Raw genomic sequence first — 24397 nt, 5'->3', positions numbered from 1 at the left:
GGTTGCTGTGTGGAGCAGGGACAGACTGTAGTAACATAAATCGCTAGCTATTAGGTCCACAAAAGTCCTTTTAAGGACTGGTATAGGTGTACAGTATATAGGGTTCTGGTGCACTGCTTTGCTGGTGATTGCTGAGTGCACTGGTGACTGATTCTGCAGCTGTCTTTTGTCAGTGTAGGGACAGAACGCTGTGTGGAGCAGGGACAGTCCGTTGTAATCACTAGCTATTACTATTAGGTCCACAAAGGTCCCTTTAAAGACTGGTATAGGTGTACAGTATATAGGGTGCTGGTGATTGCTGAGTGCACTGCTGCCCGATTCTGCAGCTGTCTTTTGTCAGTTTAGGGACTGAGGGACAGTCTGCAAATCACTAGCTACTAGGTCCACAAAGGTCCTTTTAAGGACTGGTATAGGTGTACAGTATATAGGGTTGTACACGTATAATCTACTTTCTTTCAAATCTAGAAAGAATATTATACTTGACCGCTGCACGATTCTGCAGCTGTCTTTTATCAGTGTAGGGACTGAGGGACAGTCTGCAAATCACTAGCTACTAGGTCCACAAAGGTCCTTTTAAGGACTGGTATAGGTGTACAATATATAGGGTTGTGGTGCACTGCTGCTGACTGCTGTGCTGCTGATTGCTGTTCGATTCTGCAGCTGTCTTTTATCAGTGTAGGAACTGAGGGACAGTCTGCAAATCACTAGCTACTAGGTCCACAAAGGTCCTTTTAAGGACTGGTATAGGTGTACAATATATAGGGTTGTGGTGCACTGCTGCTGACTGCTGTGCTGCTGATTGCTGTTCGATTCTGCAGCTGTCTTTTATCAGTGTAGGAACTGAGGGACAGTCTGCAAATCACTAGCTACTAGGTCCACAAAGGTCCTTTTAAGGACTGGTATAGGTGTACAGTATATAGGGTTGTACACATATAATCTACTTTCTTTCAAATATAGAAAGAATATTATACTTGACTGCTGCCCGATTCTGCAGCTGTCTTTTATCAGTATAGGGACTGAGGGACAGTCTCTATCATGGTGCTGGTGTCAGTGCTCTCTGTCACGGTGCTGGTGTCAGTGCTCTCTATCACGGTGCTGGTGTCAGTGCTCTCTATCACGGTGCTGGTGTCAGTGCTCTCTATCACAGTGCTGGTGTGGTGTCAGTGCTCTCTATCTCGGTGCTGGTGTGGTCTCAGTGCTCTCTATCACGGTGCTGGTGTGGTGTCAGTGCTCTCTAACTCGGTGCTAGTGTCAGTGCTCTCTATCATGGTGCTGGTGTGGTATCAGTGCTCTCTATCTCGGTGCTGGTGTCAGTACTCTCTGTTACGGTAATGATGTGGTGTCAGTGCTCTCTATCTCGGGGCTGGTGTGGTCTCAGTTCTCTCTATCACGGTGCTGGTGTGGTGTCAGTGCTCTCTAACTCGGTGCTGGTGTCAGTGCTCTCTATCACGGTGCTGGTGTGGTGTCAGTGCTCTCTATCTCGGTGCTGGTGTGGTCTCAGTGCTCTCTATCATGGTGCTGGTTTGGTGTCAGTGCTCTCTAACTCGGTGCTGGTGTCAGTACTCTCTATTAGGGTGCTGGTGTGGTGTCAGTGCTCTCTATCTCGGTGCTGGAGGGGTGTCAGTGCTCTCTATCACGGTGCTGGTGTGGTGTCAGTGCTCTCTAACTCAGTGCTGGTGTCAGTGCTCTCTATCTCGGTGCTGGTGTCAGTGCTCTCTATCACGGTGCTGGTGTGGTGTCAGTGCTCTCTATCTCGGTGCTGGTGTGGTCTCAGTGCTCTCTATCATGGTGCTGGTGTGGTCTCAGTGCTCTCTATCTCGGTGCTGGTGTCAGTGCTCTCTATCACGGTGCTGGTGTGGTGTCAGTGCTCTCTATCTCGGTGCTGGTGTCAGTGCTCTCTATCTCGGTGCTGGTGTCAATGCTCTCTATCACGGTGCTGGTGTCAGTGCTCTCTATTATGGTGCTGGTGTCAGTGCTCTCTATCACGGTGCTGGTGTGGTGTCAGTGCTCTCTATCTCGTTGCTGGTGTCAGTGCTCTCTATCACTGTGCTGGTGTCAGTGCTCTCTATCACAGTTCGGGTGATCATCTCCTGCACCATCTTCATAGCCTGCCCTGACCTTTCCTCTCCTCCATGGCCTTCATGCGCTCCTGAATTGTCAAAATTTCACAGATAAAAAAAGAATGCCTGTCGTTTTCGATCCCAGATTCACTTAATACTTTTGTTATGTCAGTGTCCATGTGGTGGGACTATGTGTGCACATCTAGTAAGTATTTTGTGGCTGAAAATATGACCTGTAGGTTTTTAAGGTTCGCCTGCCATTAAAGTCAATGGGGCCCGCCGCAAACTTTGTGGTTCGCAAACTTTTTGTCGTGTTCGCGAAACGTCCCATCAGAAGTTCGTCCATCACTACCAAGCATGTTGAAATTCGCTATACTGTTGAAATCTTTGCCAGGGGAAACTTTGCATATGCAGTATAACTACCTTGTCATGTTGCTGTGCTCAGTCTTGCCATTGTGTATGATCTGTGATATGAAACTGTCTTCCACAACCTCACCTTAGTAGCAGAGTTTGGCTGTTCCTCATCCAGTTTTAAGCCCCCTACACAGCTTTTCCTGTTTCAGTTAATGACTGTATTTCAACTTACATATAAAATGGGTGATCATTAGCCCTTGCATAGTATAATTGGTTAATAAAACTCCTGACTCTAATCCTACAAAATTCCTGACTTTGTGCAAGTGTACAAAGTGTGTAAGTGTAAAGCCTCGTACACACGATCAGGTTTTCAGATGAACGGTAGTCCATTTTTTGTTGCATGCTAGTCTCATGTTGAAAGTGAAAAGGTTACTCACCATACAAAAATTCTCATACGACAGAATTCAACTTCAGAAGTGACGTAACTTAGTTTTTTCTTTTGTTCTTTTATTTCTGAGCATACGTAGTCTTGCTCTTATGATTTTTTTCAGACAATAACCGTACGAATTAAACGGAAATTGGATGTTGTGTACATATCCGAAAAAAAAAAAAATTTAGTCTACACATCCAGCTTTTGTCAGGCAAAAAATCGTAATTGGCTGTCAAAAGCACCATACTAACGATCAGAAAGTAGGCCGATCGTTTGTCGGGCGAAATTTTACTTCCGATTTTCATATTGTTTGTGTACGGGCCTTTAGAATTGATGCTGGTTTGAATACAAAGTATAATTGGTCACATCAATTACTGATTTGATTTAGATTTTTGTTCTGTTCACTTTGCATTTTGTAAATTGATAAAACTAACAATTAAAGTATATGAAGCATTCCTTCACACCTGCCTAGAATTTTTGCACAGTTCTCGCTCTCTCTATTATATATATATATATATATATATATATATATATATATATATATATATATATATATATATATATATATATATATATATATTAATATAAAAAACGCAAAATGCACCTGCGATATGCAAACTGCATAGGTGTGAATCAGGACTTTGTTGAACCTTGGATCGCCAGTATATTTCCTCTTTTTTATTGGTCCTTATTTGCATATTTTATCTCCAGTTTTTCTGCTATCAATGAATTTCCTGATGTGTATCAAGCAAAAAAATTGTATAAAATCTATCTATACAGTATATACACACTATATTGTCAAAAGTATTGGGACACCTGCCTTTACATGTACTTTAATGGCACCCCAGTCTTAGTTCATAGGGTTCAATATTGAGTTGGCCCACCCTTTGCAGCTATAACAGCTTCAACTCTTTGGGGAAGGCTGTCCACAAGGTTTAGGAGTGTGTCTATGGGAATGTTTGACCATCCTTCCAGAAGCATATTTGTGAGGTCAGGTACTGATGTTGGAACAAGAAGGTCTGTCTCGCAGTCTCTGCTCAAATTCATTCCAAAGATGTTCTATCGGGTTGAGGTCAGAACTCTGTGCAGGCCAGTCAAGTCAAAGCTGAAAAGTGCAAAATCAGGCTCCCTTCTTCATAGAAACCAATGAGCCTCTAACCCCAGATTGTTCAATTAAGCTTTGGTAATAATAAAACCTGGAAGCTCATTGGTTTCTATGCAGAAGTGAGCCTGATTTAGCACTTTTCAGCTTTAGTAAATAAACCCCATAGTGTACTTAAAAGTGGGGTATGCCTGTATGTATTTTTCATGCATTCCTATTGAAGGCAAACACAATTTTCTGCATCAAAAGAAGCACCTGCGACTTTTTCAAAAATCACACCACTATATTGAACTTTTCAGCTTTAGTAAATAAACCCCATTGTACTTAAAAGTGGGGTATGCCTGTATAGTGTGTATAGATAGATAGATTTTATTACATTTTTTTTGCTTGATGCACATCAGGAAATTAATTGATAACAAAAAAGGGAAATAAAATATACAAATCAGGGGCAATAAAAAAGAAGAAATATACTCGCAATCCAAGAGTCCACGATCCAAGGGTCAATAAACTATTCTTAGGCTTGATTCACACTAATGCGTTTTATGCAGGGAAATTTTTTAACATGGGTTCCTATGTAACATGTTCACATCAATGCATTTTTGTGCCTCTGCCTTTTTGGAAATGGTCGGGGACTTTTTTTTATGCAAAATGCAGCGTTTTGCATGTATTAGAAGTCAATGGACCCGCATCCAAAATGAAAGTACCGCGTTTTTACCGAGATTTTGCCACGATTTGCGTTTCACGTTTTTTTTTTCATTTTTTTTACACTGTATATAGCTGGTTGCTATGCAACCACACTGTAAAAAAAAAAAGCAAAACGTGGCAAAAACGCAGTAAAAATGCATGTCCAAAAACGCAGCAAGCACCGCAAAAAGCACTGCAGAAATGCTCAAAAGCAACATAGCATGGATGTGAATCCAGTCTTAGTCCTGATTCACACCTATGCAGGTTGCATTTTGTATATTGTAGGTGCATTTTGTGTTTTTCAATCTACGCATTTGATCAATGAAAGTCCATGCAACCAAAAACCAGAAAAAATCCCTGGCCCTTTCCACAAAATGCACAGATGTGAACTATATCCTTAGGAAACCATGTTAAATGGACTGTAGTGTGCGTCTGCAAAATTGAAAACACACAAAAAAAATGCATTGGTGTGAACCAGGCCTAACACAACACCTGCTTTGGTTCAAGAAATAAACATGCATATGAATTATAGTAATCACTGAAAATAGAACTGTCAAAGATACAACAGTTAAAGAGAAAATATACTAAATAAAATTCTATAAAATGACCATTGACATATGGGATATGTTATGGAAATCAAGGTGTTAAAACAAACTTCAAAGTTGTCTGACCAATTCTATATTCTATCAAAAGGAATGTCCCACTCCCTAATTTCATGACTGATTTGTGGAGTTTGATGTTCCAATACCCTTCTGGATTATAAAGATGGCAAGAGTGGGAAGGAAGGAGGTTGAAGAACATTAGTACGATTTTATGTTTGAAGAATGGTAAAGCTCAGTCCAGAGCAGTTCTAAGTTTATATTAAGAATTCTGGTACAAGTCATATTGTCATAGGATTATGTGTCACCAGTTTTTATCTGTAGCATAGAGGTGTCACTCTTGTGAGACCAATAAAGTAAATAAAAAAAGGAAAATAAAGAAAAATATTGTACAATAAAAAAATGTAATACAAATCACCATAAATAATCCAAATAGACACTTTGAGGCTGAGTTACTGACAGTTGAGAATGTTCACCCAATGCAATGAAATGAGAAAACGGAAATTAGCTTTTCGCAAGAGTTGCCCTGAGGAGTCCCAAGACAGGACATTCTTCATTTGAACCCCCCGGCATGTCCCTTGAACTTTCCCTCAAATGTAACACATCCTCCTACTCTTTTTTGGAGCCACAACAGTCCTACAAATTACATGTGAAGTGCAGCGATTTTTTGCTCCCCCATCAGCTAGGAGATATGGTTGTGATAACAGGACTGGCTACTGGACTGTTTGCAGCTGCATCTGCAAGTTTTATGCCAGATGTGTGACATCAAGAATAGATGCACTATCCCTCCAGAACTTCCACCTGTAAATTTCTGTTCTCATTACCTATTACAACTCTATTATTTTTCCCACCCGATTCATTGGTTTTCTCCTCGTTAACATTTCTAACAAGGTTTGGGAATATGCCTGCACCAGTTTGGGTGGGTGTAGGGCAGGGTGGGGGAAAGGGAATCTAACTTTTACAATTCTGGATGTGGCACACAAAATAGCAAAATTATTGCCATCCATATATATTTTTCCTTCTCTAAACAGACATATGCACGTGACCCAACACCAGCCCTTGCTGCCTCACTTAAACTGCAAATTAGAGTGGTAGACCAGCTCCAGTATGAGAAGGCTAGGCAGAGGCTCTTCTTCTCCAAACAAAAATTATTCGAGCACGGTGAATGCGCGGGCAAATTTCTAGCATATATAGTACATAACGAAGACAGACGCTGTTGGTAAATAATATCATTACATGGGGATGGTGGTGAACTGATCACTAACCCTCCCTGGGTAATTGCCAAATTCAGAGACTTCTTTGCGGAATTATATACACGATCCAGACGAGGGAGACTCGTTGAAACTCAAGGAAGACCAAATAACAATGCTAGAGGCCCCCCTCACGAGAGATAAAATTACAGAGGCTCTGGTTGGTTTTGCTAGATCCCCTGGCTCTGACGGCCTACCCCTTGAGTTTTATCTACAGTATAGTGAATTGCTTATACTGAAATTGCTAGCCCTCTGTAACTATGCCTTTGAAACTTTTGCGCTGCCTCCCTCTATGAGAAAGGCGATCATAGTTCTAATACCTAAGCTAGGAAAGGACCCAAGACAGCCCACTTCTTACTGCCCTATCTCCTTACTCCAGGTTGACATCAAGGTCCTGGCTAAGGTTCTTGCTAACTGTATCAGCCAAGTTATCCTCTCTCTAATCCATATGGACCAGGCGGCTTTTATGCCAGGACACAACACATCGTTCAACTTACGGAGATTGTATATTAACTTTCAGGCCTCACACAAGGGAGCAGGTTCACAGGTGGTGGTGATTTTAGATACGGCTAAAGCATTTGATTCAGTGGAGTGTAAATATTTGTGGAGATGCTTAGAATGTTACAGATTTGGGCCTAGGACTATCAAGTGGATTTAATTGTTGTATCAGGACCCACAGTCTAAGGTGGTGGCCAACGGATGGCCCTCCCAGTGTTCAGTCTGATGCGGGGTACAAGGCAGGGCTGTCTGCTATCCCCATTATTATATGCACTGACAGCAGAATCCTTTGCTGTCTCCATATGGGAGAACCCAGAGATACAAGGTCTTAGTGTGGATGGCTTGACTGAAAAAAATCAGTATGTATGCTGATGACATCTTGTTGTACTTGGCTGACTCGGGTCCCTCTCTCCAAACTGCATTAAGAACGATAGAACAAGTTGGAACATTCTCTGGGCTTAAAATTAACTGGGAAAAGTCACAAATCCTACCCCTAGATAGCTTCCCACTGCCCAAAGCCCAGGCCCATCTCCCGCTACAGAGAGTGTCTCTCATTAAATACCTAGGTGTACATGTATCTAGGATCCCAGCAGAGTATATCCGTTCTTAATGTGGAACCTCTATTTACCCTAAGCAAATCCAAAATACAGACTTGGGTTCGCCTACCACTCGGTGCCTGGGGATGCATTAACCTAATAAAAATGGTACTGCTACCTAAAATATTGTATACCCTCTGGCACACCCCGGTCTACTTACCTTTGAAATATTTTAGGATTATGGAGGCTCTCCTCAAAACCATACCAGAATTCAATTTCTACTATATTGCCTCCCTGTTATCCCAACTATACCACATAGATAAGACAGACAGGGGGAGATTTGGCACTTTTCTGTGCCCGAGTTAGGCACAAAACACCACAGACCCTCGCTGAGTATTTGCAGTAGGATCTGGAGGTGACAGGCATGAGGGAGATGGCAAGACCTTACTGTATAAATATAGATGCATCTGGGACATTGCCACAAATAAACTAGGGATTCCTCCAATTAATGACTTTACCCCTATTTGGCATAACAGGATACTCCCAGAATTCCTACGGATCCCTAACCCAGAGATCTTGGGATCCCAAGGAATCTTTTACTTGCACCACCTACTCTCCAACAGGAAACTGAAACATTTTGACATCCTAAGCAATGAATTCACACTCCCAAATTTCATGTTTTTTAGGTTCCTACAGGTATGCCATGCAGTCTCGGTCCCGCCCACAGCCCGCCTCCAATGCTATTATGGCAGTGGTAAAAAGTACATATCCACAAAAAATAATTTCCACCTTCTATAACATGCTCCACTAAATTAGCATATAATGTTAAATCACGATGAGAGCGAGAGAGAGGTGGGTCAGTTGGAAGACTAAGAATGGACTGAAGCACTAGATTCCTGTAAAGCAGTATCCCCTAAGCTATCTAATAGGCTTCCCTCCACTTGCCCCTCCACCTGCTCCCTATGCCACAAACAGGCAGGCACGTTCTTCCACCTTCCACCTCATATGGGCATGCCCCCTAATGCAAGAATTCTGGAAGCAGGCTGTTGACATTTTACATGACACCATGGGCTCTCCACTCACCCTAGACCCAAAACAATATATACTGGGGATATTTCCAGACCAGGACATTGATAGATTCACAAAAATATGACTCCATGAAACTCTATTTTCAGCCAGGAAAACTCTTGCTAAACAAAGGATGAGACCATTGCCCCCCAGCCTCACTGACTGGAAGGTGGATGTGAACAACACCCTGTCATATAAAAAATTTGTATAGAAAAACAGGGGGTGCCCAGCCAAGTACAATAAAATTTGGAACCGGAGGCTCTCGGATTCTGCCATCTGCACTGGACCAGTAGCTTAGATGCCTTGAGATAGGTAGCTACCACCTATAATTGAAATGCTGAGTTGACTCTAGACAGATATTTCCATCTATATTCGCTTTATCTGCAAAATGCTCACTTATAATTTGTGATTCGTATCTACTGTTGTAATCATTTTCCCATATCTGATTACTGTGTTGCCATAAAGAAACATGCAAGATTACGGTATGTTGTATATGTAAATTGTTTAATAAAAAACCTTTTGAAAGTAAATCTAACAATCTAAACAAAACAAAACAAAAAAAATCGAAACAACTGTTTACAACATTTTTTATGTTCGGCAGAAATGTGGTTATTAGCTTATGCTTGTGTACATATTAAAGCAAAACTTCACTCTCTCAATCAACATTGACTATTTGTATGCTTATGTTGTTAGCATTATTAAATAGATAGGAATGTATTTATATTTACTTATTATAACCTTTCTTTTATTAATTTCTTCACCTGCTTCTTGGTTCATGGTCTAAGCTAAAATGAAGTCATACATCCCTGGAATCTTCATAGGCAATTTTCTTTTCTTTTATCTGGAGGAAGGGAGGAGGAGTTTTCTCAGTTAAGCACACCCTCCTACCTAAGGGCAGATGTATTCAAAGGGGTGGGCCAGCGAAAAAATTTTTTTTTTTAAAGTCAGCAGCTACAAACAATGTAGCTGCTGACTTTTAATAAGCACTTACCTTTCTAGGGTGCCCACGATGTCGGCCGCCCAAAGCTGACCTCTCCCTCGGTTTTTGGGTCCCGGCGCCGCCATTCAAAGTAAGGGAAACAGGCAGTGGAGCCTTGAGGCTTTACTACTCGTTTCCTACTGCGCATGCGCGAGTCGCGCAGCGCTTTGTGAATGGGGCACACTGTGTTGTGGGACAACAACACACTGCGCCCCATTCCCCAGAAGACAACTCGAGGAGGAGAAGACAGAAGATCAACGCGGAATAGGAAGAGGCAGCTTAGGACGATCTGCCTAGCAACAGCCATTTCTGGTAAGTGAAAAAACATATTTTTTTTTTTGCAGCCTTTTTATGCATTTTTTTTTTTTTTTTTTTTGGGTGGACCTCCCCTTTCAAGAATGTAAATGTTTCATGAATCATCTGCCCTTACTCAAGATGACAGCAGTTAGAAATGCTAGGGAATGTTTTTCAAAGTGATTTATTAATAAAATAAAGCATAGAGACATGAATGGATGGCTGAGTTTGCACTGATTGTTAAAAAAAAAAAAAAAGTGTACTCTACACTCTGTATGCAGCGCATCTCCGGAAACCTGCACTCTTGTATATAGGGCACCCCTGAACACTGCACGATGTATGCACGCACCCCTGAACCCTGCACTCTGTACACAGCGCACAACTGGACCCTGCACTCTGTACGCAGCACACCCCTGAACTCTACACTCTGTATGCAGCGCACCCCTGAACCATGCACTCTGTATTCAGCACACCCCTGAACCCTGCACTCTGTACACAGTGCACACCTGGACCCTGCACTCTGTACACAGCACACCCCTGAACTCTGCACTCTGTATGCAGCACACCCTGAACCCTGCACTCTGTATGCAGCACACGCCTGAACCCTGCACTCTGTACACAGCACACTCCTGAACCCGGCACTCTGTACACAGCGCACAACTGGACCCTGCACTCTGTACGCAGCACACACCTGAACTCTACACTCTGTATGCAGCGCACCCCTGAACCCTGCACTCTGTATGCAGCACACCCCTGAACCCTGCACTCTGTACACAGTGCACACCTGGACCCTGCACTCTGTACACAGCACACCCCTGAACTCTGCACTCTGTATGCAGCACACCCTGAACCCTGCACTCTGTATGCAGCACACCCCTGAACCCTGCACTCTGTACACAGTGCACACCTGGACCCTGCACTCTGTACACATCACACCTCTGAACTCTACACTCTGTATGCAGCACACCCTGAACCCTGCACTCTGTATGCAGCACACACCTGAACCCTGCACTCTGTACACAGCACACCCCTGAACCCTGCACTCTGTACACAACGCACAACTGGACCCTGCACTCTGTATGCAGCACACCCCTGAACTCTACACTCTGTATGCAGCGCACCCCTGAACCCTGCACTCTGTATGCAGCACACCCCTGAACCCTGCACTCTGTACACAGTGCACACCTGGACCCTGCACTCTGTACACAGCACACCCCTGAACTCTGCACTCTGTATGCAGCACACCCTGAACCCTGCACTCTGTATGCAGCACACCCCTGAACCCTGCACTCTGTACACAGTGCACACCTGGACCCTGAACTCTGTACACAGCACACCTCTGAACTCTACACTCTGTATGCAGCACACTCTGAACCCTGCACTCTGTATGTAGCACACGCCTGAACCCTGCACTCTGTACACAGCACACCCCTGAACTCTGCACTCTGTACGCAGCGCACCCCTGAACTCTGCACTCTGTACGCAGATTTAAATTTTTAAAATTCATTTACTCTAGTCACAGATTAAGGGAGTAGTCCATAGCGCGACTTTATCTATCCACTCTGTACGCAGCGCACCCCTGAACTCTGGACTCTGTATGCAGCGCACCCCTGAACTCTGCACTCTGTACGCAGTGCACCCCTAAACCCTATGAGGTGATACTGCTGCCTCCTGAATGTGTTTTTTTTTCTCGACTGAATGTGAATTTTGCATTGAAATACTGTGTCACTGCACCCCTGCCAATGCAGTAAACAATGATAGTAATTTGTTATTGTAAAAACTGTTCATTGCCTGATGTTTTGTAACACCTACTCTAGTACGATAACGCTACACCACCTGATTCGAATATACTCTGTATTATTCTCATCATTCATGCCAATCTGACAATGTTAACAATTGTTATTTGATTGCTACCAATAACATTTTTGAAAAGGGAAATACTGTGTCACAACTGCAAGCCAAGCATTTGGCTTTTGGCTGATAGGTAGCCCCATTAAGCTCAACTGGCAAGTTTGGTAGGTGATTGCCTGTGAAACATGACATGTCGAATTAAAATTGCCACACTAAGAAGCTACGCATCAAAGCCATAGCAATGTGACTCACCCAAGCAGCTGCTATGTTTATTTAAAGGTAGGCGGTCAGAGAGCCATTCTGTTTTAGGCCACTCCCACTATTCAACGCAATCTGGTCAACTCCATTGCTCTCTTTGGTATGCATAACAGAGCTTGTTTTTAACTGTATCCCAGCAGGGTGGCTGATAATTTGTCATGCTGTGTTCACTTTTTAAATGTAAACTGGGCCACTTATCTGTTATGGGTATTGTCAGTGTTTAAAGGTTTGTGTTTATACTGTTTTAAGTATCGATTGTTTTAGTTTCTTACATTAGTTTTGTCATTTTTTCAGGTTGTCATTAAAAAATGTGCTCTGCTCTGTCAGTAAATTTGCCATGTTCTGACAGTAAAAAAAAGTTGTGGGAGGTTGGCAACCCTGAGCAGAGGAGAAACTACAAAACATCCAGGGAACCCAGAAAATTGTGGAAAGAGCAGACGTGATTATTGTTTGTATTGCTATTACAATGTAGATATAAAAAATGAAAGTGTGTGCTGTAACCATAGATTGTCTTTTAAAGTGTTTTTTAACCACTTAAGCCCCGGACCAATTTGCAGCCAAAGGACCAGGCCCCTTTTTGCGATTCGGCACTGCGTCACTTTAACTGACAATTGCACGGTCATGCGACATGGCTCCCAAACAAAATTGGCATCCTTTTTTTCCCACAAATAGAGCTTTCTTTTGGTGGTATTTGATCACCTCTGCGGTTTTTATTTTTTGCGCTATAAACAAAAATAGAGCGACAATTTTGAAAAAATATGCAATATTTTTTACTTTTTGCTATAATAAATATCCCCAAAAAATATATAAACATTTTTTTTTCCTCAGTTTAGGCCGATACGTATTCTTCTACATATTTTTGGTAAAAAAAATGCAATTAGCGATTATTGATTGGTTTTACTAGTAATGGCGGCGATCAGCGATTTTTATTGTGACTGCGACATTATGGCAGACACATCGGACATTTTTGACACATTGCTATTTAAATGCATTGATTCCTGTGTAAATGACACTGGCAGTGAAGGAGTTAACGACTAGGAGGCAGTGTAGTGTTATGTATGACGTTATGTGCTTTTTTCTTATTGTAGGGGGGCGTGGCCTGGCATGTGACATCACTGATCATCATTCCCTATAAAAGGGAAGAGACGATCGGTGACAGCCACACAGGGAAGCACAGGGAGAGGTTTGTTTACACAGACCTCTCCTTGTTCTTCAGCTCTATGACCCGATGGCGGGACACCATCAGCAATCTGGTCAACTGGCCATGGTCACGGAGCACAGGACCGGGTCTGGAGCGCGCCACCGGTGGCTCGCTTCCGACCCACGGCGGGGAACTTAAAGAATCACGTACCGATACGTGATTGTGCCCAGCCGTGCCATTCTGCTGACGTATATCGGCGTGAGGCGGTCCTTAAGTGGTTAAAGGTATAAAATGGTTCCAGAGGGTAATGGCAGCTTATTTAAATTATACTGGACCTATTCTTGTGATCTGATATGAAACATACTAATTAATATAAACTACCCAAATGACACCCCTAAAAAAAAACACACCCTCTAGAGTATAACTTTTTTTGAGCAACTTTTTTTTTTTAAAGCAAATTTCAGCTCAGTTGCTTATTGAGCAAAACTGAAAGTTTCTGCTTTGGTGAAATTCTGCCAATGGGGAAATGGACATTTTCGCCATTTGTGTAATTCCTATCGGTAGTCTGTATCTCCTCCTCTCCCCACAAGGCATTAACAAAGATTACAGTTTTTTGCAGCTGAAAAGTTGTATTATATACTTTACTCCTTTTTAAATTATACTTTCTATACTCTCAATATGCCTGTTTATATACAGAAGGCAAAATAATTATTTTAACCCCTACAGATTTTGTAAATTTGCCCAACTACAAATAAATCAAGGGTCTATCATTTTTATTATAGGTGTATTTTAAATGATAGAGACAGAATATCTACCAAAAACCCAGAAAAAACACATGATGCACATTTTATAAATTAAGTTGCAATTCAGTAAGTAAATAAGTATTTGATCCCTAAGCAAAACATGACTTAGTACTTTGTGAAGAAACCCTTGTTGGCAAGCACCGAGGTAAGACATTTCTTTTAGCTGGTTACCAGGTTTGCACACATCTTTTGGTCCACTCTTCTTTACAGATCTTCTCTAAATCCTTAGGGTTTCTTGGCTGCTGTTTGCAAGTCGAAGTTTCAGATGATGATGAGGTCACGGATGCGACTTGGGTGCCAGATAGGGCAGAGGAGGAAACTGCAGGTTAGGAGGCACAACCCCAAGGAGGCCATCATCAAGAGAGTAGAGAGCAGCCAGACTATTCCATCTCATTCTGCAGCTGTTATCTCCCGGCCCACTCCCCAAAGCTCAACTGTCTGGTCCTTTTTCAGTACATCTGCAGCAGATCACACTGTTACTATCTGCAAACTGTGTTTCAGGCACATCAAACATGGCAACAACACTAACCATTTGGGTACCACATGCTTAACAAGGCATTTAACGTCCAACCACTCAGTCCGTTGGCAAGAGCATCTAAAAGCCACACAAAAGGGGCAAAAATCTGTCCCTCCTCCTCCTCCTCCTTACCCACTTCAGTCTGCCCCTGTAATAACAAGTCATTACCTCTCAGCAGACTCCACTGACAGGGATGATGGTATAGCACAGGGTGTCCCAGGTCCTAAACGCACATCTGTCAGCAGCACACCACCAGCTGTAGACTGTAGTCTGAAAATTTCTCTGCAAAAGCATTTGACACAGTTCCCCATAAACGTTTACTGTACAAAATAAAGTCCCTTGGCATGGATCATAAGGTGAGTACATGGATTGAAAACTGGCTACAAGGGCGAGTTCAGAGGGTGGTGATAAATGGGATGTACTCGGAATGGTCAGGGGTGGGTAGTGGGGTCCCCCAGGGTTCTGTACTGGGACAATCCTCTTTAATTTGTTCATAAACGACCTGGAGGATGGGCTAAACAGTTCAATCTCTGTATTTGTGGACGATACTAAGCTAAGCAGGGCAAAAACTTCTCCGCAGGATGTGGAAACCTTGCAAAAAGATCTGAACAAATTAATGGGGTGGGCAACTACATGGCAAATGAGGTTCAACGTAGAAAAATGGAAAATAATACATTTGGGTGGCAAAAATAGGAATGCAATCTATACATTGGGGGGAGAACCTCTGGGGGAATCTAGGATGGAAAAGGACCTGGGGGTCCTAGTAGATGATAGGCTCAGCAATGGCATCCAATGCTAAGCTTCTGCTTACAAAGCAAACAGAATATTGGCATGCATTAAAAAGGGGATAAATTCCAGAGATAAAACGACAATTCTCCCGCTCTACAAGACTCTGGTCCAGCCGCACCTGGAATATGCTTTCCAGTTCTGGTGACCAGTCCTCAGGAAGGATGTACTGGAAATGGAGCGAGTACAAAGAAGGGCAACAAAGCTGATAAAGGGTCTGGAGGACATTAGTTATGAGGAAAGGTTGCGAGCACTGAACTTATTCTCTCTGGAGAAGAGACGCTTCAGAGGGGATATGATTTCAATATACAAATACTATACCGGTGACCCCACAATAGGGATAAAACTTTTTTGCAAAAGGGAGTTTAACAAGACTCGTGGCCACTCATTAAAATTAGAAGAAAAGAGGTTTAACCTTAAACTACGTAGAGGGTTCTTTACTTTAAGAGAGGCAAGGATGTGTGAATTCCCTTCCACAAGCGATGGTCTCAGCGAGGGGCATTGATAGTTTCAAGAAACTATTAGATAAGCACCTGAACGACCACAACATACATTGATATACAATGTAATACTGACATATAATCACACACATAGGTTGGACTTGATGGACTTGTGTCTTTTTTCAACCTCACCTACTATGTAACTACTATGTAACTATGTCAATCTTTAAGCAATGGCTTTCCAACCTCAGGACCATTGGGAGTAGTACATGGCTGGGAGAAGGAAGTTCCAGATACAGTCATCCTGAGTGACCTCGAGGTGTCTGCTTCTCAAGCCTCAGCAAATTTGAGGCGCATGGGCAACCTCATGCTGCAAAGCCTGCGAAAGACCCAAGAATATGTGGCATAAAGGAGATGGATGATTACTGTTTTATTATTATTATTATTATAATACACGATTTATATAGCACCAACAGTTTACGCAGCACTTTACAATGTATAGGGGGGGGACAACACAATTACAGTACAGTTCAATACAAAAGGTACAGGAGGGCCCTGCTCATAGAGCTTACATTCTAAAGGGAGGGGGTGGTGGTACAATAGGTAATAGCTGCAGAGAATGATTTGATGGAGGGACAGTTGTTAGGTGGGTGTGGGATAGGCTTCACTGAATAAATGAGTTTTCAGGGATCTCCTAAAGGTGGATAGGGTAGGGGCTGATCGGACAGACTGGGGTAGGGAGTTCCAGAGGATGGGAGAGGCTCTGGAGAAGTCTTGAAGGCGAGCATGAGAGGAGGTAACAAGGGAGCTAGAAAGCAGGAGGTCCTGGGAGGAGTGGAGGGGACGATTTGGACGATATCTGCAGATGAGGTTGGTGATGTAGATTGGGGTGATGTTGTGGATGGCTTTGTATGTTATGGTTAGCATTTTGAATTTTACACGGCGGAGTAGGGGAAGCCAGTGAAGGGATTGACAGAGAGGGGCGGCAGTCACAGATCGATTAGTGAGGTGTATTAGTCTAGCAGCAGCATTCATAATAGACTGAAGGGGGGATAGCCTGCTTAAGGGTAGGCCATTAAGGAGAGAGTTGCAGTAGTCAAGGAAATAATCAAGGAGTGAACGAGTTGCTTTGTGGTGTCATTAGTCAGGAAGGGTCGAATTCTGGAGATATTGCGGAGATGAAGGCATCAGGATTTAGCCAGTGATTGGATATGGGGGCTGAAGGAGAGGTCAGAGTCAAGGATTACACCCAGGACCCTGGCATGTGTGGAGGGATCAATGGTTGTGTTGTTGATATTAATGGTGAAGTCACAGGGAGGGGGATCATGAAGGAAGAAATATAACAAGTTCAGTTTTAGAAAGATTGAGTTTGAGGAAGTGGTGTGACATCCATACTGATATGTCATTCAGTAAGTTTGAGATCTGTGAGGAGATCGACGGGGTGAGTTCAGGAGTGGAGACATAGATCTGGGTGTCGTCGCATAGAGGTAGTATTGGAAACCATGGGATGTTAGCAACTGGCCCAGGGAAGAGGTATAGAGTGAGAATAGGAGGGGCCCAAGGACAGAACCTTGGGGTACCCCAACAGAAAGAGGAAGGGGAGCAGAGGAGATGGAGTTGTAAGTGACACTGAAAGTGCACTCAGATAGGTAGGAGGAAAACCAGGATAAAGCAGAATTGCGGAGGCCAAGGGAGTGTAATTTGCTGAGGAGGAGCAGGTGGTCAACTGTGTCAAAGACAGCAGAGAGGTCTAAAAGTATGAGTATGCAGTAGTGCCCATTGGTTTTAGCAGTTAGTAGGTCATTGGTAGTCATTTGGTCATGGACAAGGTGTTCGATGAGCTTGGAGGCAAACGGGAGCAGGGAGATGGGTCTTAAGTTGTTCAAACAGATGGGGTTGAGTGAGGGTTTTTTGAGTATGGAGGTAACCAGTGCATGTTTGAGCAGGGAAGGAAAGGTGCCGGAGGAGAGGGAGAGGTTGAAAATGTGGGTTAGGGAGTTGAGGATAGAGTGGGAAGGTGGTCGCAGTAATTGTGAGGGGACAGGGTCCAGGGAACAGGTAGTGAGGTGGGCCACGTAGAGGAGTTTATTAACTTCATCTGTGGTAACTGTGCAAAAAGAGAAGAGTATTGAGTGTGGTGTTGGACCTGTTGTGTTGGGTAGGGGAAGAAGTTGAATGCTGGATATCTCCTTGCGAATTGTGTCGATTTTGCTATTGAAATGGTTGGCAATCTGTTGAGCGGTAAGCAAGTTGGTGGGTGGGGGGTAAAGTAAGGAATTAAGGGTTGAAAAGAGTTGATGAGGTTTGGATGAGAGGGTTTTGATGAGAGTGTTGTAATAGGTTTGTTTAGCAGTGTAAAGGCAGGAGTTGTATTTGAGAAGGGCAGATTTGTAGAGGGTAAAGTCTTGCAGGGACTTAGATTTACGCCATGCTCGCTCAAGATCACGGCGGTGTCTCTTGAGACTTCTGGTGTTGTCTGTTTGCCAGGGTTGTGGCAGACGGGGCCTTGTTCTGCGTGTAGAAAGAGGAGCAAGTACATCTAGGGAGGATGACAGCGTGTTGTTATAGATGGAAGGGGTTAGGTCTGGGCAGAACAGGGGTGTGATTTTGTCATAAAGGCCATCAGTAGCAGAGTGAAGAAGGGAAGGGTTGAGGTTGCGAAGGCTTCTGCGGGTAGTGGTTTGTAGGTTGGCAGCATGGGATGTAGGAGGCAAGGAGAGATTGAAACGGATAAGCTTGTGATCAGAGAGAGGAAAGGGTGTGTTAGAGAGATTGCAGGGAGTGCAGCAATGGGAGAATAAGAGGTCGAGAGTGTAAGGCTGCTTTCACACTGGGGCGGTATTCAGGCGTTACAGCGCTAAAAATAGCGCCTGTGTAGCGCCTGAAAAAAACCGACCCCTTTCCCTCCAGTGTGAAAGCCGGAGGGCTTTCACACTGGAGCGATGCGCTGGCAGGACGGTGAAAAAAGTCCTGCTAGCCGCATCTTTGGAGCGGTGAAGGAGCGGTGTATTCACCGCTCCTATACCGCTCCTACCCATTGAAATCAATGGGACACCGCTGCAGCGGCGCTTTGCGGGCGGGTTTAACCCTTTTTCGGCCGCTAGCGGGGGTTAAAACCACCCCGCTAGCGCCCGCAGACCGCCGCTAAAACGACGGTAAAGCGCCGCTAAAAATAGCGGCGCTTTACCGCCGACGCCGCTCCCGCCCCAGTGTGAAAGCACCCTTATGCCCCGTACACACGAGCGGACTTTTCGACATCCAAACTCCGACGGACTGAGTCCGTCAGACTATCCGATCGTGTGTGGGCTGCAACGGACTTTAGCTTCGCAAAAGTCTGACGGACTTTAGAAATGAAGCATGCTTCAAATTTTCCCGACGGAACTCCGCCGGACCCGGTCCCCTTCGAAAAATTCGCTCGTGTGTGTGCTACTCCGACGGACTAAAACCGACGCTAGGGCAGCTATTGGCTACTGTCTATGAACTTCCTACGTCTAATCCAGTCGTACGTCATCACGTTCGACTCCGTCGGAGTTTGGTGTGATGGTGTGTGGTCAAGTCCGTTCGGTCGAAAAGTCCGCCAGAACTCCGGCGGAACTCCGCTAGAACTCCGTCGGAAGTCTGTCAGACTTAATCCCTCTTGTGTGTACGGGGCATTACTGTTGGAGTGAGTGGTGGTTTGTATCCAATGTGTTAGGTTAAAAGAGGAGGTTAGGTTGAGTAGTTTAGACGTGGTAGCAGTATTAACATTGATTGGAATCTTAAAGTCACCTAGGATGATAGTAGGCACTTCAGATGAGAGAAAATAGGGTAGCCATGCAGAGAAGTCATCCAGAAAGCGTGACACTGGTCCAGGAGGTCAATAAATAACTCCAGACTCTGGAGAGAAAAGACGAAGTGCATTTCTAAAGAGCATGGGGAAAGAGAGGGAGAAATCCGACACCACCTCCTTTTCGTCCACTGGGTCTGCTGGAGTGAGTTCAAAGGAGGCCACTGTGGGACAGGGCAGCTTGAGAGGTAGTGTCGAATTCCTGGAGCCAGGTTTTGGTTATAGCAAATAGATTAAGGGATTTGGAGAGGAAAAGGTCATTGACCTTACTGGTTGGCAACCCTCCTTGATCACCGTTATAAGGGGAAGGTCTCAGAACTCATCTTGTTCCCACAGAGAGTACAGAAGATAAAATCTCTTGAGGACACGTTAAAAAGGGATGTTATTGAATGTTTTTTCTGACTCCAGTAGGTTACAGTGTCATGGAAAACGTAGTTTTGAGTTTTCTGTTGGTCAAGAGAGGAGCTTTGGAGAAAGCACCCAACTGAGTGAGGCATTTCAGAATATTTTTAGTCCTCGCCACCCAGGACTGTCAGCTTCCACATCCCATAGGCAGTGTCTGCATAACATGGTGGATGATTACCTCGGGGCCAAAACAGAGATGGAGAGCTTTCTAGCTGACGATCCACTGACTTACTGGGTCATGAGAATAGACCACTGGCCAGAACTTGCCCAGTATACTGTTGAGTTGTTGGACTGCCCTGCATCCTCAAACTCATAGATGAGAAAACAGATACTCAAAAACCACCAAATGGAAGGAGAAAAAAAAGGAGAAAAGTGTAGAAAAGAAGGAGAAGAAAATGATATCCTGGGTAGGATAGTGAAGGAACCAAAGACAAAGTGCTGAAAGTATAGGTGAAACCTATGGTGATTTACCTTGTTGGTTCACAAGGAAATGGGGAACCAAAATCAACAGCTGAATGCTTGCATATGAGGTGTTTCAAGAAAGACAAATACAAAGTGAGGCGAATTCAAATGCTCCCAGCTGATACAGCGTGTCTCGCCCAGCGTCACGTGGGTGTGGCAAGAAAAGGGAGGCATCCGTGCCAGAGTGAAAAAATCCACCCATACAGGCTCAGGTACCTCCCCAGTGTCAGCCTAGCTGGAAAGAAAAACCTGCTCTTGCAGTGCGACATCAAAAGGTGTTGCACACACAGATCGGTGACGTGGCGCCGATGCAGTAGGGAGCACCCGTCCAAACCACCACCTCCATCCACCACAAATGGGGAGGAAGAAAACAGCTGGAAGGCAGAGGGCGCCAAAAATCACATCGCAGTTCCCAGGGAACAGACAAGCAAACGGCCCAAAATTCCATGCACACACTAAGCAAACCCTACCATGTGGAACAGGGTGCTAGGAGCAGGGCTGCTGATAGGCCAGTACAATTGGCCCTGTTGTACCGGGCCCTGCCAGCAGGGGGGCCCGGGCAACCTGAACAGATAAGTAATTTTAAAAAAAATCTTCCAGCAATGAATCCTAAATACCGCCAAACAACTAACACAAGTACCCCCGACCCCCCCCCCCCCCCCCTGGGTACTTTTTACTTTTTTTTTCTTTACTGAAAACTATGTGGAGAAAAGGTGGCGGCAGAGGACGGACTATTTTTTCTATTTCGGGCGCGCGAGTATGCCTCTACCGCGCCCGCTTCTCATCTCCTCATGCTGGCTCAGCTGGTTAGTGCTGTCCCCCTGGCGCTGGGGAGTGATTCCTCTTTCCACGTGAGAGAAGTAGCAGTGAGGCGGTGACTCAGGCGAGCAGCGGCAGCAGAGGACAAAAAAGAAGCAGCTGGCATCAGCATCCCATCTGACTGTAATTGTTTGTGCACACTCCGGTCCAGGCAGCAGCAGGATCAGGGAAGAAGTGACTCCTTTGGCCCAGCTAACAATGACACAGGTGTGTGCTTGCTTGGGGGGGGCTTCAAGATCTACTACTACTGCAGAAGTATCTATACATTATGGCACTGGTGGCATGGGTGGCACTGTCTGCAGGTAGCACATGCATTATGGGCTGCCTGCAGAGACAGTGCCACCCATGCCACCAATGCCATAATGTGCTGCAGACAGTGCCCCCCCACGACGTTAACGCATGTGCTGCCTGCAGAGACAGTGCCACCCATGCTGCCAATAGCATTATGTCAGTAGCTGCATAGGTGGCACTGTCTGCAGCACAATATGGCATTGGCGGCATGGGTGGCACTGTCAGCAGGTAGCACATGCTTTATGGCATTAGCGTTATGGGTGGCACTGTCTGCAGCACAGTATGGCATTGGTGGCATGGGTGGCACTGTCTGCAGGTAGCACATGTGTTATGGCCCATAACGCATGTGCTGCCTGCAGAGACAGTGCCACCCATGACGCTGATGTCGTAATGTGCTGCAGACCGTGCCACCCGTGCCGCCAATGCCATAATGTGCTGCAGACAGTGCCACCCATGCTGCCAGTGGCATTATGGAGGGGCCAGGGGTGGGGCTAAAGGAGGGACCAGGGGCAGGGCCAGGGGTGGAGCTGAAGGGGGCCCCTTCAGGTAGGCTGTGTGGGGCCCCATGATTTCTATCAGCAGCCCTGGCTAGGAGCAAGATATGGTGGATTGAAATAAAGTATAAAATATATGTATGTATGAGTAAGTCATGGGAGTTGAGAAAATATAAAGTATAATAAAGCCACGATTGGGTCTATCATGGATTGCAAACATGCAATTGGGACATGCTTTGCAGACTGCTGAATGGTTACATCCATATAAAAATATATTAATGACAGTTCAGAATTTGGCATAAAATGCATGCAACCCATGCAATTCCACCCCTAAATAGGAAAAAAGAAAATAAAAAACAGGGAATTACTGGAGGGAGGGAAAAGCGTCATCACCTTTTTTTCTCCTTCCCATTTGGTGGTTTTTCAGTATCTGTTTTCTTATCTATGCTCAGGTTTTCCCTTCATCTGACCTGGTGTATGGGCTTTTCACACTCCATCAATAAAATACTATACATTCAATATATATTAATGATCTTAATTCACAGAAGTTTGGCTCACCATCACCCACAATAGCACATTTACCTTGATGAATCTACAGTGCTCCCTGCTTGTCCACGTGTTTCTACCTTTGCTCCCATGCCAGACCTTTTTAACGGCTCTGATCCTCTGTTCACATCTATGCAGCTGACGTGAGTATCCACAGGGATGTCCATCCTGTCCCTTACACATTATTTATTCATATTACTCAGTAACAATATAATACCATATGGTTATGTTTCTTTATAGATCAACATTGCATTCACCCCTGAAGAGTTGGTATGCCCCAACGAAACGTGTCAGTATTACATAGATGCATGATGTCCATACAGATGATTTTATGTCTATTATTTTGTTTTACTCTAGACTTTCCAACATCATTCAGTCCTTCCAGTGGCCCATATTGTGCAGGACTTGTTTTTACTTTATGATATGCCTATTACCATGGTGTCAATATTTATATGCAGTTTTCAGCATGCCCTGCGTGTATGTGATTCTGTAAATTCAATTTTGTGTTCACATGGTATAATAAAATGTTCTTTGCATCAAAGACTGCCTTTTGGTATACATCTCACATTCAAATCCCCCCTTTTTTTGTTGGAACCCATAAAAGCAACACTGTGTTTTATATCCCACATGTTTATTTTATACAGTGATTGGCCTCATTTAAAGTCCCGCTGACCACTTTCCCTTTTCTTTGTCTAAAATTTGGGATGGAGGCCAATTACTTTTGGTGCCTTGGACCACGTCATTCTTTACAGCTGTTCCAAATTGCTCCTACGATTGTTACTTTTTTATGCTAAGAAACTCATTAGCTTTTAAGTGGAAATCACATACTCCCCTTACTCTACCGTATGGGCTTAGACTTCTCAATCGGAGAATCCCTTTGTATAAATTAACATGAGGTGAGAGGTTGAAAAAAAACTTCTAAAAAATCTGGTCTTCCTGGCTGGAATTGCAGTAGACAATATTGCTTGATTAAGATATATGCATGTATTATTTGTAGTTATTTGCATTAATTGCATTTATTCCTTTGCCTTCAGATTGTATTTAAAACCACTTGCCGTCCGGCCCATAGTAAAAATGCATCATTACTTTGGCGTTAAAAATCGGGGTTAGGGCAGCAGCTTGCTGCTATAACCCCGGTATTTTTTTACTTAGGGCGATTCTGAATTGGATAAAAGTGGTCTCGTGGGCCGCAGTGGGAGAGGTGCCCCCCTTCACTGCTTACGGTTGTTTCCAGGCTTACCGGAGCTATCAGTAAAGCCCGGAAGTGATCCGAATTGGCCGTTTGCTTGGCAGGGGCAAGATGGCCCCCACTCGGCACTATGCCCTTGGAGGATGGGAGCAACCTCTGATGTCACGTCCAGTTCTCGGGTATAAATAAAATGTCAAAAAATCATTTTTGACCCCAGATATCTCAATAAAGAGAACCTGACATCCTTATTTCTATTACAAAGGATGATTTAATTCAATGTAATAGGAATAAAAGTTAAATAGGATTAAAAAATATATATATATATATATATATATATATATATATATATATATATATATATATATATATATATATAAATAAGGGGACAGTGTGAAAATAAAAAATAAAGTTAAAATTTTTTTTAAGCATCCCATGCCTCTGTGCTCACGCACAGTACCGTAGTTTGTTGCCATTCCATGGGTGTGCGCAATTTTATGGCATGACATGTTAGGTATCTATTTATTTGGCGTAACATCATCTTTCACATTATACAAAAAAAATTGGGATAAGTATTGTGTTAAAATAAAAAGCTATAAACTATAAGAGAAGAGCCTTTAAAAAAATATAAAAATGAAGGATCACTAGTGTCATTTAAATGTTACAAAGAATTTAACAGAATATGTAAAAAGGAAATAAAGGATGCAAAAATTCAAAA

Source organism: Lithobates pipiens, unplaced genomic scaffold (assembly GCF_037356315.1).
Source record: "Lithobates pipiens isolate NorthernLeopardFrog02 unplaced genomic scaffold, aLitPip1_a1.2 Scaffold_18, whole genome shotgun sequence".
In the NCBI taxonomy this organism is placed as follows: Eukaryota; Metazoa; Chordata; class Amphibia; order Anura; family Ranidae; genus Lithobates; species Lithobates pipiens.
The sequence above is the reverse complement of the archived record's forward strand: the minus strand, read 5'-3'. Positions refer to the sequence as shown.